General features: G+C 46.4%; 1 protein-coding gene across 4 annotated transcripts in view; it reads right to left on the reverse strand.

Moving 5' to 3' along the window:
• Window positions 1–12396, reverse strand: part of ZBTB20 (zinc finger and BTB domain containing 20) — a 3989371-nt gene that overhangs the window by 214246 nt on the left and 3762729 nt on the right. For all 4 annotated transcript variants that reach the window (XM_069635901.1, XM_069635902.1, XM_069635903.1 and 1 more), the window contains one exon: window positions 2666–2758. The gene's annotated coding sequence lies outside the window, so the exon portion shown is untranslated. The remainder of the gene's footprint in view (window positions 1–2665; window positions 2759–12396) is intronic.

Raw genomic sequence — 12396 nt, forward strand, 5'->3', positions numbered from 1 at the left:
GGTCTAAGCAATAGCTGTCCTCATGCAGCATAATTCCAGGTGGTTAAGCAATCACCATCCTCATACAGCATCATTCCAGGTGGTTAAGCAATAGCCGTTCTCATACAGTGTCATTCCAGGTAGTATAAGCAATAGCCATCCTCATATAGCTTCATTCCAGGTGGTTAATCATTATCTTTCCTCATACAGCATCATTCCAGGTCCTCATACAGCATCGTTCCAGGTGGTCTAAGCAATAGCCATCCTCATAGAGCACCATTCCAGGTAGTCTAAGCAATAGCTGTCCTCATACAGCATCAATCAGGTGGCCTAAGTAATAGCTGTCCTCATACAGTGTAATTCCAGGTGGCCTAAGTAATGACCGTCCTCATACAGCGTAAATCCAGGTGGCCTAAGCAATAGCCATCTCCATACAGTGTAATTCTAGATGGCCTAAGCAATAGCCATCCTCATCCATCATCATTCCAGGTCCTCATACAGCTTAATTCCAGGTGGCCTAAGCAACAGCCGTCCTCAAACAGCATCATTCCAGGTGGTTAAGCAATAGCCGTCCTCATACAGCATCATTCCAGGTCCTCCTACAGCATCATTCCAGGTGGTCTAAACAACAGCCGTACTCATACAGCATCATTCCAGGTGGTATAAGCAATAGCTCTCCTCATACACCATCATTCCAGGTGGCCTAAGAAATAGTCATCCTCATACAGCGTCATTGCAGATCGTCTAAGCAATGGCTGTCCTCATACAACGTCATTCCAGGTGGTTAAGCAATCGCCGTCCTCATACAGCATCATTCCAGCTCCTCATACAGTGTCACTCTGGGTGGTTAAGCAATAGCCGTCCTCATACAGTGTCATTCCAGGTGGTTAAGTAATAGCCATTCTCATACAGTGTCATTCCTGGTGGTCTAAGCAATAGCCATCCTCATATAGCGTCATTCCAGGTGGTTAAGCAATATCTGTCCTCATACAGTGTCATGCCAGGTCCTCATACAGCATCATTCCAGGTGGTCTAAGCAATAGCTGTCCTCATGCAGCATAATTCCAGGTGGTTAAGCAATCACCATCCTCATACAGCATCATTCCAGGTGGTTAAGCAATAGCCGTCCTCATATAGCTTCATTCCAGGTGGTTAATCAATATCTTTCCTCATACAGCATCATTCCAGGTCCTCATACAGCATCGTTCCAGGTGGTCTAAGCAATAGCCATCCTCATAGAGCACCATTCCAGGTAGTCTAAGCAATAGCTGTCCTCATACAGCATCAATCAGGTGGCCTAAGTAATAGCTGTCCTCATACAGTGTAATTCCAGGTGGCCTAAGTAATGACCGTCCTCATACAGCGTAAATCCAGGTGGCCTAAGCAATAGCCATCTCCATACAGTGTAATTCTAGATGGCCTAAGCAATAGCCATCCTCATCCATCATCATTCCAGGTCCTCATACAGCTTAATTCCAGGTGGCCTAAGCAACAGCCGTCCTCAACCAGCATCATTCCAGGTGGTTAAGCAATAGCCGTCCTCATACAGCATCATTCCAGGTCCTCCTACAGCATCATTCCAGGTGGTCTAAACAACAGCCGTACTCATACAGCATCATTCCAGGTGGTATAAGCAATAGCTCTCCTCATACAGCATCATTGCATGTGGTCTGTGCAATAGCCGTCCTCAAACAGCGTCATTCCAGGTGGTCTAAGCAATAACCGTCCTCATACAGTGTCAATCCAGGTGGCGTAAGCAATAGCCGCCCTCATACAGCATCAATCCAGGTGGCCTAAGCAATAGCCGTCCGCATACAGCATCATTCCAGATGGTCTAAGCAATAGTCGTCCTCATACAGCGTCATTCCAGGTGGTCTAAGCAATAGCCATCCTCATACAGCATCAATACAGGTGACCTAAGCAATAGCCGTCCTCATACAACATAATTCCAGGTGGTATAAGCAATAGACGTCCTCATACAGCGTCATTCCAGGTGGCCTAAGCAATAGCCGTCCTCATACAACATAATTCCAGGTGGTATAAGCAATAGACGTCCTCATACAGCCTCATTCCATGTGACTTAAGCAATAGCCTTCCTCATACAGCGTCATTCCAGGTGGTCTAAGCAATAGCCGTCCTCCAACAGCATCATTCCATGTGACCTAAGCAATAGCCGTCCTCATATAGCGTCATTCCATGTGACCTAAGCAATAGCCGTCCTCATACAGCGTCATTCCAGGTCCTCATAAAGCTTAATTCCAGGTGGCCTAAGCAATAGCCGTCCTCATGCAGCACCATTCCAGGTGGCCTAAGCAATAGGTGTCAGCATGGCTCAAGTCGAGGGTACACATGGGGGGATGGAGTCCCCCACTTTTGTCAGTGGGCACCTTGATAAGCTAATTGATGGTGATGCCACATTCAATGTGTATGTTAATAAGTCCCCCCACTTTTTTTAAGCACTTGACCCGTCCGTTCATACCTCCAACAGGTTCCACTGGGTAGGTTTGAACCCAGCACTGTCACACGCAGCCACTGCCTCTGTAGTCCGCGCCACCTTTCCCTGCCCCTGCCCCTGCCAGTAGTGCCACATTTGCTGCTTGTAACCTTATGCCGCCGGCAGCTGCTGGGGGTCCGGCCCAGGTGTGGCATACAGCAGAGCGCTAATGGGTAGACATGCAGTACTCACAGGAGTTCAGTGGACGTCACTCTTCGGGTCGCTCCGTCCCAGGCTAGTGCTGATGTTCATTGGGACTCGGAGGGGAGGGAGACTGCATCTGGGCTGAAAGACATACAAAAGAATGGCAGTGTTAGAAGGCGTGTCATGCAAGAGTGAATCAACACCCCCTGCCCCCCCTTCCTATTCCCTCGCCCCAATTAAATCATCTCTGGGACCCCCACTCACTTCCCCAGGGGAACCTCTTTGCTCAAGGGCAGTGATCCACTCACTCGCCCACAATGCGATTCCTGTGTGGTCGGAGGGGGTGTCAGGCAGCCGCCCTGGGTGTGCAGACCGAATGCCTCTGAGGGGAGATGGGGCGGGGAGGGCAGAGTGGTGGGGGGCCCCCATTGTTACTGCCCCCTCCCTCCCTATACCGTGAACTTCAGACCCACGCATGGAGAGCACATGTCATCCTTAAGTCTGTTCTCTTTCAGTTTCCTGCAATCCAAAACAGGGTCGCCTTGAGGCAGTCAAATCTGTTATAAAAGCGCCTGCTTTCTTAAATCAATCAATCAAGGTGCTAGGAAAACTTGCTTTGATTTACCCGTACACTCTCTTCATATTGAATGCCTAGTTTACATTCCAAAAATGGGCGTGTCTGAAAAATAGGAGGGATGCCATGGCCGCCACCCGGTGATAAGTACACTTATATACACGAGATCTGGAAACAGAAAAGAGCTGGGCTTGTTTCTAAGGCAATAGTTTGCCCGGATGTGAACGCATTGGCATAACTCGAGGTCCTCGGGGCATTCGCAAGCTGTACCATCCTTAGCCTGACAGCGATATGGTATGCTCCGGTACTGGTCGGCTCGGTTAGGTATTGCTTACACGTGGCAGGTAATGCCACCAAAAGTCAAGGTGTTATTGCCAAAATCCTTGCTTTTCCGCTGTACCAGACTCAATCAAAACCAGTAAGCATTGACAGATTACTTTATGCCCACTTATGACAGCAATGACAGCTTCCTTTATGCCCACTCAGCACAGTAAGGACATATAGTACCATACCCAATTAGCACAGCAGAGCTGGGTAACATTATGCCCAGTAAGGCCGCAATGCTTGTTCTTCGTTATCACAGTAAAGACAGAGACCATTGTACTCTGCAAGCATTTCAGGTGCCAGTATGCCCAGTGTGCACTGCAAGGCCAAAGTCTCTGGGGGCTGCACGTGAGAGTATGTAGTGCTAGTGACTGCATGTGTGTGAGGTGCCGGGGGCAGTGTGGGCTCGAGTCCAGTTCCAGGGCGTGCCCATGTTTATTTGCACTGTTGTGGAAGTGAATGCTCACGGCGGAAGGCAGTGTTTGCAGTGACATGCTGGGTTAGTGAGGGTGTGTTTGCAGTGTTTTTTTGGGGACTGTGGGGGGTGCTCACAGAGGTTTGTAGGGATGTGTGTGGAGTGCGGTGCCCGGATGGTGTGTACCTGCCTCGGGATCTGGTGGCAGAAGCCAATGTGCCTGTGAACCCTGAATTATCGCTGCTTCCAGTGCCTTCTCTCAGCCCGCTGGCACAGGGAACGAGGCATCCCTATTGCTCTGGCCCACCCCTAGAGGGATTCTTCATGCTGCTTCTAACCCACGCCACGGCTCCCACCCGCTACTTCCTTACACGTTCTTGCCTTCAGTGAAGCTGCTGTCTCTGGAGGTCTAAGCCCGGCGTAAACTGGCGGCTTACCCCCGTCAGGTCACGCACGGGTGTAACATCTACGTGCAGGTGTGCTATCTGTAGGTTGCCTGTGTAGGTTGCCTGAGGGAAGAAGTTCCCTTGGTGCCGAGTTGGAAAGAAACATGTATACACTCATGTCTTCGGATATTGTCTGATTAGGGCCAATACAGCAGACTAGTCACGGCCAATGGACACTTTTTGGCATTTTGGAACATGGGAATTAAATATTGGCAGAAGAGCTGATATATTTGTATTGGGCATAGAATGGAATAGGCATGGTGGTGATGTAATCATGTAACTAGATTTAAGAGCTTGGGGCATAAGATCTTATTGATTTAAACATGTCTAAATCAATGGAATAAAATATTGTTTGTATGTGAATATTTTGTAATAAAAATGTGTGGTATGTGCATTATGCCAAATGGCATAGGAGTATAAAATATGTTGAGTTAATAAATAGAGGGAGTTTTGTTGTTATATAATGCAGGACAGGTTAGGGAGTTTTTGCGACAGGAGAATTCATCGAAGTAGATTTCATCGAAGCTTTTTTAACAGATTTTGCCACAAATAAATTTGGGGGGTGGGTTTAGGCCAATGACTAATGTAGCGGGGGTTAAGGGAAGGCTGTGGGGGTCTCCCCCACATATATTTGTGTCAATAACTACCCATAAAAAGATTGGGGGGATGAAATCTACTTCGATGAAATGGTTTCAAGCAGATCACATAGAATTGGCAGATTCAGACACAAATAGGCGGGCCAAGCCAGCCAGCATAAGGGTAAAATGACAGGCACAGCTGCATACACCCCTCTATGGGAGGAGTCTACTGGCTGGTCTGAGAAAAGTTAGGAGAAAATGAGGAAGACTGATGCAAGCGGTAGGAATCATAGCACCTTCACAAGTAGAAGCTCCAATATAAGATCAACAGCACACACATTTAATGGGAAGAGACCTGGCAATAAGTATGGTTGGGGCATGGCATTTCCCTTCTACGAGTTGGTATCACTTTATCCTAAGTTTCGTTCCTTGTCAAAGTCCTCTGATGGCACCGGGAGCTCGATGCCGGCCAATAATATCTCACTTAAGATCTACAGGTCTCAAAGCCAAGAGTCAGGGTCTAGCATGGATTGGGGTCTCCATTACATTTACTTGAGAACAAGGTGTCATTTTGAATAGAAATAACTTAAGAGGCCAGAGACAGTCCTAGGGTAAGGTGCCTTTACGTAACACCGTTGTTGGATTGAATTATGTATATATACACTGGGTGGTCAAAGGGCAAGAGTAGGAACATATATAGCAGGCACAGGAAGTGGAAGAGATTAAAGTAACATTACATAGGGTAGTAGAGAAGGGAAAGGTGTTTCGGGTGGTTAGTTCGGAAAGGAGAATGCATGGTGTTGTGTGGGGGGCTCCTTCCATTGCTAGCATGTGACCTTTGACCCTCATGTTGAAGAGTTCCAATGAAGAGATGGCTTTGACGATAGAGGATTAGCATTCCAGTGGAGTATGGCAAGTAGGAAAAGGGAGTGAAAGCAGGAAGAGGAATTAGGGATTCAGGGGCATGATAGGTCGAAGAGCGGAGAGCCCGGTGTGGCGCATTCATCAAGGTAGAACGGGGGCAATACCATGGACGGATTTATAGACGAGCAGCAGGAATTTAGAGCGCATGACTTTGCATGGAGAGCAATCCAGCGCAGTGACGGTAGGCAGAGGTCGGGTAGGATCGGGGTAGGTTGAAAAGCGAAAGTTGAGGATTTACGACATTTAGTTAAGTTGGGCATGAGGTGTGGGAAGACTTTTCAAATATTTGGGATGTTGAGTCTCCTTGTAGTGGCAGTGGCTGTGATGAGCTGGTAGAGCTTCACGTTGCTAATAAAGAAAATCCCAAGATTCCAAGCCATGAGTGAGAGGTTGAGGAGGTCAGGGGAAAAGAGATGAGAGAGGGGAGAGAGCAGTTGGCGTTGGAGGCAAGGAAAAGGGTGACTTACGTCTTTGAAGAGTTTAGTATGAGGCAGCGTTGAAATACACAGCGGCAGAGGGTGGTTCGGCAGCTGGTTACGCGTTCTGAGATTGCAGGAGGGAAGGAGGGGAAGGAGAGGACTATCTAAGTTTCATCACTGAAAAGGAAATTAGTTTCCAGAGGGAGAGAGTGTATAGGGTGACGAGGAGTAGGAGTAGGACTGATCCTTGAGTATTAGTCTCCTCCAGGTACTTCTACTAGGGGCTACGCAGTGTTCCTATTGCCCCTGAACAGATCTGGATCAAATGGGACAAAATCAGAACCTCAAACCCCTAATATTGTTTGGGGACTGGTCCCACATTAACATGACACTACCGTGGTCAGGCAGCCACAGCCAGACAACACTGTCCTGGCTCTTCTCTCTACAGCAGGTAAACCACAGTTCAGTGTTAATACTGGGGAGTGACGCTGATGGCACAATACAGGTCTAAAGCACGTATCTGGCCCCCCTGACATATTTATCGAACCCTGATGAAGGTGACATCTCGTATCATTATGCAGTGAGACAACAAAATAAAAACAGTTGGAAATAAAGGGCAGAACAATGAAGTGTGTAGGGTGTGGACTATGTAAAAAGAGAGCCAAATAGTTAAGAGAAGACTTGACTTGTTCAGGATGATGGCGGGGAATGGGTGTTGTCTTAGGGGAACATGGTAATAGTGGATTGGATTGGGGGCTTGGGGGTCTCTTCCCATTAACTTAGTCACGGCAGCACATTCTCAGAGCAATATTTAATGGAATTTGAAATGGTTGATATTTTAGATTAGTTTTCAAATCAATGATTAGGAGCTTGACATGTCTGCATAATGTAATATGTGCACAGTATCTAAAATTAAGTCAATATGTGTACACTCCTTACTTGTAGGTCAATGTTTAGGCCTTCTCTCTTTTAGTGCAAGGTATTTTGACATAGAACCGTTCGTGCCAGTAGGCGGTCTGTCAAATACACCAATGGGACCTTCAACAGCAAACAGGCATTGTGCAAAATGTAAGAATAGGAATTGAATAGGGATTTTAGGAACCATCAAAGTACAAAGGCACCCGGACAGGAGACATACACAAAAGTGGTTAGTTAATGTGGAGGCATTGGCGGGGATTTGTGCTGCCAGAAAACAGTCATGTTAGCCTGGCTCTGTCAATCCTTCCATTGACTGTAATTTCTCAATATTTTAAAAGTGACCAATACACTAAATTATAAATCAGGCTACTGAATCTGTGGCATTGGAGTCACATGGCCTTGGCGTAGGTTTAGGACTTAGCCTCGCAAAAGAGAAGCTACCAAAAGGTCTTATATCAGCTGGAAAAATGGGGTCCAAAGTAGGCATTCTGAGAAAAGGTATGACCCGAGTTCCCTTGGGAATCCATTGAAAAGCCACCAATAGAGCAATGAAATGATTGATTGCATGGTCGCAGACCCAGCAGAGATCCGGGGTAGGCAGAATCTCAAGCTTGCTTGCACATTCAGAGCTTTGATGGATCCAAACAAGATAGGACACTGACGACGCTACCAGCTGATTTACTTTGTGTAAACTTTGGTTGCTGGAGCTTGTAGCCCGTCTCTTCTGATGGTGGTAGGCAAAGAGGCTGGATGGGGAAGAATGGCGGGAGGGATTGGGGGCTTGATCTCAAAGGCTCTCTTGTTCACTGTTGATTTCACTTTAGAGCAGTTATTACTGAATCTTAATTTGCCCATTTCATCTTTGCCTTTCCATCAATTCCACTTTGAAATGGCTTCATAGTGGTGTTAACAAATATAGAGACCATTGAGCAGATGATCAATTAAATCCATCACCATTGCTCTCTTTGATATTTGTAGGGATATTTTAGGAAGACTTCAAGATGTTAACATTGAACAATATAGATTCTTTTTATGGTCCTTTTCCTTTAACCGGCCTCAGATCAAATGACAGTTTGCTTGAGGTGGAAACACCCAAAACATTGTATTCCAGCATTTGCCAATGGAGGCTGTAGTCGGTCACCTTATTTCTTTTCGATGTCTATAATATGTGTTGATTAAGAAAAAAAATGTATTTTAGCTTCTGGTGAGCATTTTCCTGGATGGGATGCTATATTCAATGACCCATTAATAGGCACTGATAATTACCTGCAGGTCAGCTCGGCTATCAATAGGCGATCTTCTTCTGTTGCAATTCTGTACTAGGCACTGGATGCTCTATTTTGATATACTCGGGAATCTTTTTTTTATAGCCTCCCGCAAGATGTTATCAATATCTCTATTTACACTCAAGTCTCATATTTTCAATTCATGCAATGGGTCATCAGATCACCCTTGCGCACAGGTGGCTACATGTCTCTCTTGGAGATCCAGAAAAACGTTTCCCTATTGCCCGAGATCAGCTTATCCTTAATGTTACCCATCACTGGTTCTTTTGGAGTGAAGCAGCCTTGAGAAAACAGACCTGCCAATGCCACAGTAAATCCGAACGCGACTACTACAATGCCTGAGCATGAACCGAGAGGTCAATTACCTCTAAGAGGTTTGGTGTGAGGCAGCTGCTCTTTGGCATTTTTTTATCTTGAAAGAGCAATCTATTATGTGAATGTCAATGATACCCCGACACCTTAGCCCTATGATGAGATTTATTCTAATGTACCCCTCTCACCAAACCATACCAGTCTTCGACCAGTCTTCTATGTGGGCTAGCCCTACCATAGAATAGGCTAGCACTTTCCTCAGTGCCCTACCCCATAGGATCTGTGGGCTCCCATGGAAGACCTGATGTCCCTTTCTGCAAATCATAACATATTGCAATTTCTTTTGTACTCCCTCTACACTACCTCTTTACGTCACTGCTCCATATTTTCACTGGATCTGGTCTTAGGCATGGTGCATATCTTAAATTTCCTCTGATGAGAACCACTTTTCAACCACCAAATCCCCCACTTTCTAACAGTTAAGATTTGGAAAAGAGCAATTTTGGAATCTTTCAGATCCAGGAGTCACCTAGTGCAAATATCATCGCCTAATTTGCATACCCTAGTGCATTGCTGCATGGCTCAGGTCTGTACGTCAACTTACAGTGATAACTTCTAGATGCAGAGGCGTAGACAGGGTAGGGCCTGAGCAGACAAGGCCCACCCAACATCTATAAATACCCACTCAGCAGCGCAGTGTGGGCATTTGCAGCGTTAATGTCACTGTGAGGGGCACAACTACATTAGCTTTAGGCCCCAATTGCAAGACGATCCTGGCTACGCCTCGGTCTAGATGGTGCTGTGTGTGGTTTTTAAACTGAAATGGCTTATTCTAATCACATACCAGATAGGTGAAGGAGTGTTTCTTTGCTTTCTCTAAACCCACCATAGTATTGTTGGTGAATGGAGCTGAAATACATCACAGCTGGATTAAAAAGCAGTTCAACCCCAGTGTAATGGTCTGTTTGATATCCGTGTTTTAAAAAAAAAACAGTAATGACCAGCCCCACTGAAAAAGCAACCTTTAATCATTGCATTTTCAAAGGAATGCTCACCTTGCAAGACAGACGAGAGATCCTGAATACTGCAAATGACGGTGATGAGAAATTGAAGGTTTTGTTTAGCTAGCAAAGAGCCGCATCTCAGAGCTCGTAAGCAATGAACACCCACCTGCAATAGGTTATTGGTACATAACAGGAGCTGAAAACAACACTGTTTCCAATTCAGCAGAAGAAGCAGGCCCGGGCAGCCAAGCTCACATTGCTGACTTCATAACACGAATTAATCCAGTGTTCTGTCTCGTATCTCTAGCAACTGGCATTGGATTACATGTCCCAATCGGTGCAAGCTTCCTTAGTAGGTACATTATTGCCAACCTATTTGAAATACGGCACAAGCACTCTGGGTTCGAGCCACGCCACGTACACTTGATCCTTCCTAGCTTACATTCCAGCTGCTGGCCTCTTTCCAATATCTGATAATAAAGGCGGTAAAATGGCTCGGTGTGTTCATGTATCTACTGCAGCTTTGAATCCGGGGCTATCACTATATTTCTTCCTTTTCTGGTTGAGACTGAGCACCCATACATCTAATTGGGTAATGGTTGCGACCTTAGAGAGCGGGGGTTCCCCGAGACAAGGCCTCAATGAGGTTGCCTTCGGTAGCAGTGACGACACACTTGCCACCTTTGCTGCAGTGCATTCTGGGTAGGAAAATCTGCTCATTTGCATGGAAGTTTTCCACAAGGGATTCTGCCCACGCTCATGGTTGGTGTAATGGGTCACCCCTCCTGGGAGCATGGTATCTCTGACACATGCCTGATGCTCCTCCAGGCCCCAAGTCGGGGGTACACGCGGGAGGGACACGGTGGACTGTGTCCCCCCACTTTTTTCAGCAGACACCTTGATATGCTAATTTCTGGTGACGCCACATTCGATTGTGTTAACGAGTCTCCCCACTTAATTCTTCAGGACTGGACCCGTGTCAGCTACCCCCTGCTGTCCTTCTTCCCCACAATGACATGTGCACATCAAATGATCAAACAAAGCCGGGTCGTCTGACCTCAGTTGGGACCTTCCGCCTTAATTTTGTAGCCAAACAGATCGTCGTGAATATGATTTAATTCTTGAAAATACAAAATAAGTGTTCAGCTACAGAAACAATATGTCCGCGAAACTGTCTGGTGTTTTTGAGTCTAGGCTCCATTCGGTGTGCACGTGCGTGCATTTCCATGCAACACCCTCTCTTCTGATGAAGGGAAGTTGCCAAAATGAGAATACATCAGGTAAACAGTACTAACATGTTCCTATTGAAATAAGCGACACAACCTCTACTCCCGCTTAATGTACTGCTCATGCTATCACAGTACTTACTGCCAGGGGCGTTGCTAGGGAGGGGCTAAGGGGGCTATAGCCCCTGAACTTTTTGTTGTATCCCCGGATAGAATCTCAGGAGCTACAGCCAAAAAACTAGCTAGCTCCCAGTCCCAACTGTTCCAACATCAGTTTAGCCCCAGGTCTTTTCCAGACCTAGCAACTCCACTGCTTACTGCAAGTCCAATAAAGAGGCCCGCGAGCCTTTCACAACGTATGACACTTAATAAATGTCGCTGGTAGACACAGGCCGTGCACAGCGAGGTGCACCACTCAATGTTCCAAATGCAACATGCACCCTTCGGCTGTGGAACGTGCATACCACTCAATGTGTGACAGACAGCAAGCACGCGTTGGCAGCAGTGGACTCAGTACACTGTACATATAATGTGGATTATGTACGCTGTACACTGTGCGCGCGCCTGTGCCCCGTGAACCCGTTACGTGTGGAACTGTTTTCACATCTCCCATGGATTTCTCAAATAGAGGGGTCTATCATTGCATCACCCTAATTTTTGATAGAGGGGCACAAGAAAAAATTGGAAAAGGGTATTTTGGGCATCAACGTCATTTCACCAAATTGCCTGGGGTAGCACAAGTGACTATACATACAACATCACCCAACCTGTGTTGGTACTCATTTACCAACCTCAGAAGCCTGAAAGGCTCAGCTGGACTTGCCAGGATGCGAACCTGCAACCTGCAGATGAGACACACATCGCAGCAGCAAGTGCTCAACCCAATGAGCTATCTTACTGGCTACAGTAAAATGAGCAGTTACATGTCTGAATGTTCAAAATGTCAGAAAGCAAATCACACCATGTAGAGGATACCATTAAACTGGTAACTGAGATTTAACAGCAGGTCAGTTTATCTGCAAGTCTGGTGCAAAGGTGGCCACAAGTCAAGCCTGCGTAGATCGACGTTTCAGGCTTCAGAGGTTGGCAAAATGCATACCATTAGGAAGGTTAATAACTGTGTATTAAAGAGCTTCGCGTACTGAAGGGAAAGCAGCACACTCACACGGCATCCCGCACTGTGGGCTTTCGTTACCTCATACATGCAAACAAACATTCTGAACGGCATGCCAGGGAGATAGGAAAGATAGCCACATTATAACAAAGCATCAATTGTGGCAGAATTAAATCAAAGGCCACTTGATGTGATATGGTCAAACATTTCTACACTATACACAAGCTTTTAGGCACAAG

The sequence above is a fragment of the Ambystoma mexicanum genome, chromosome 7p (assembly GCF_040938575.1).
Source record: "Ambystoma mexicanum isolate Mex_15411 chromosome 7p, UKY_AmexF1_1, whole genome shotgun sequence".
NCBI classification, from domain to species: domain Eukaryota; kingdom Metazoa; phylum Chordata; class Amphibia; order Caudata; family Ambystomatidae; genus Ambystoma; species Ambystoma mexicanum.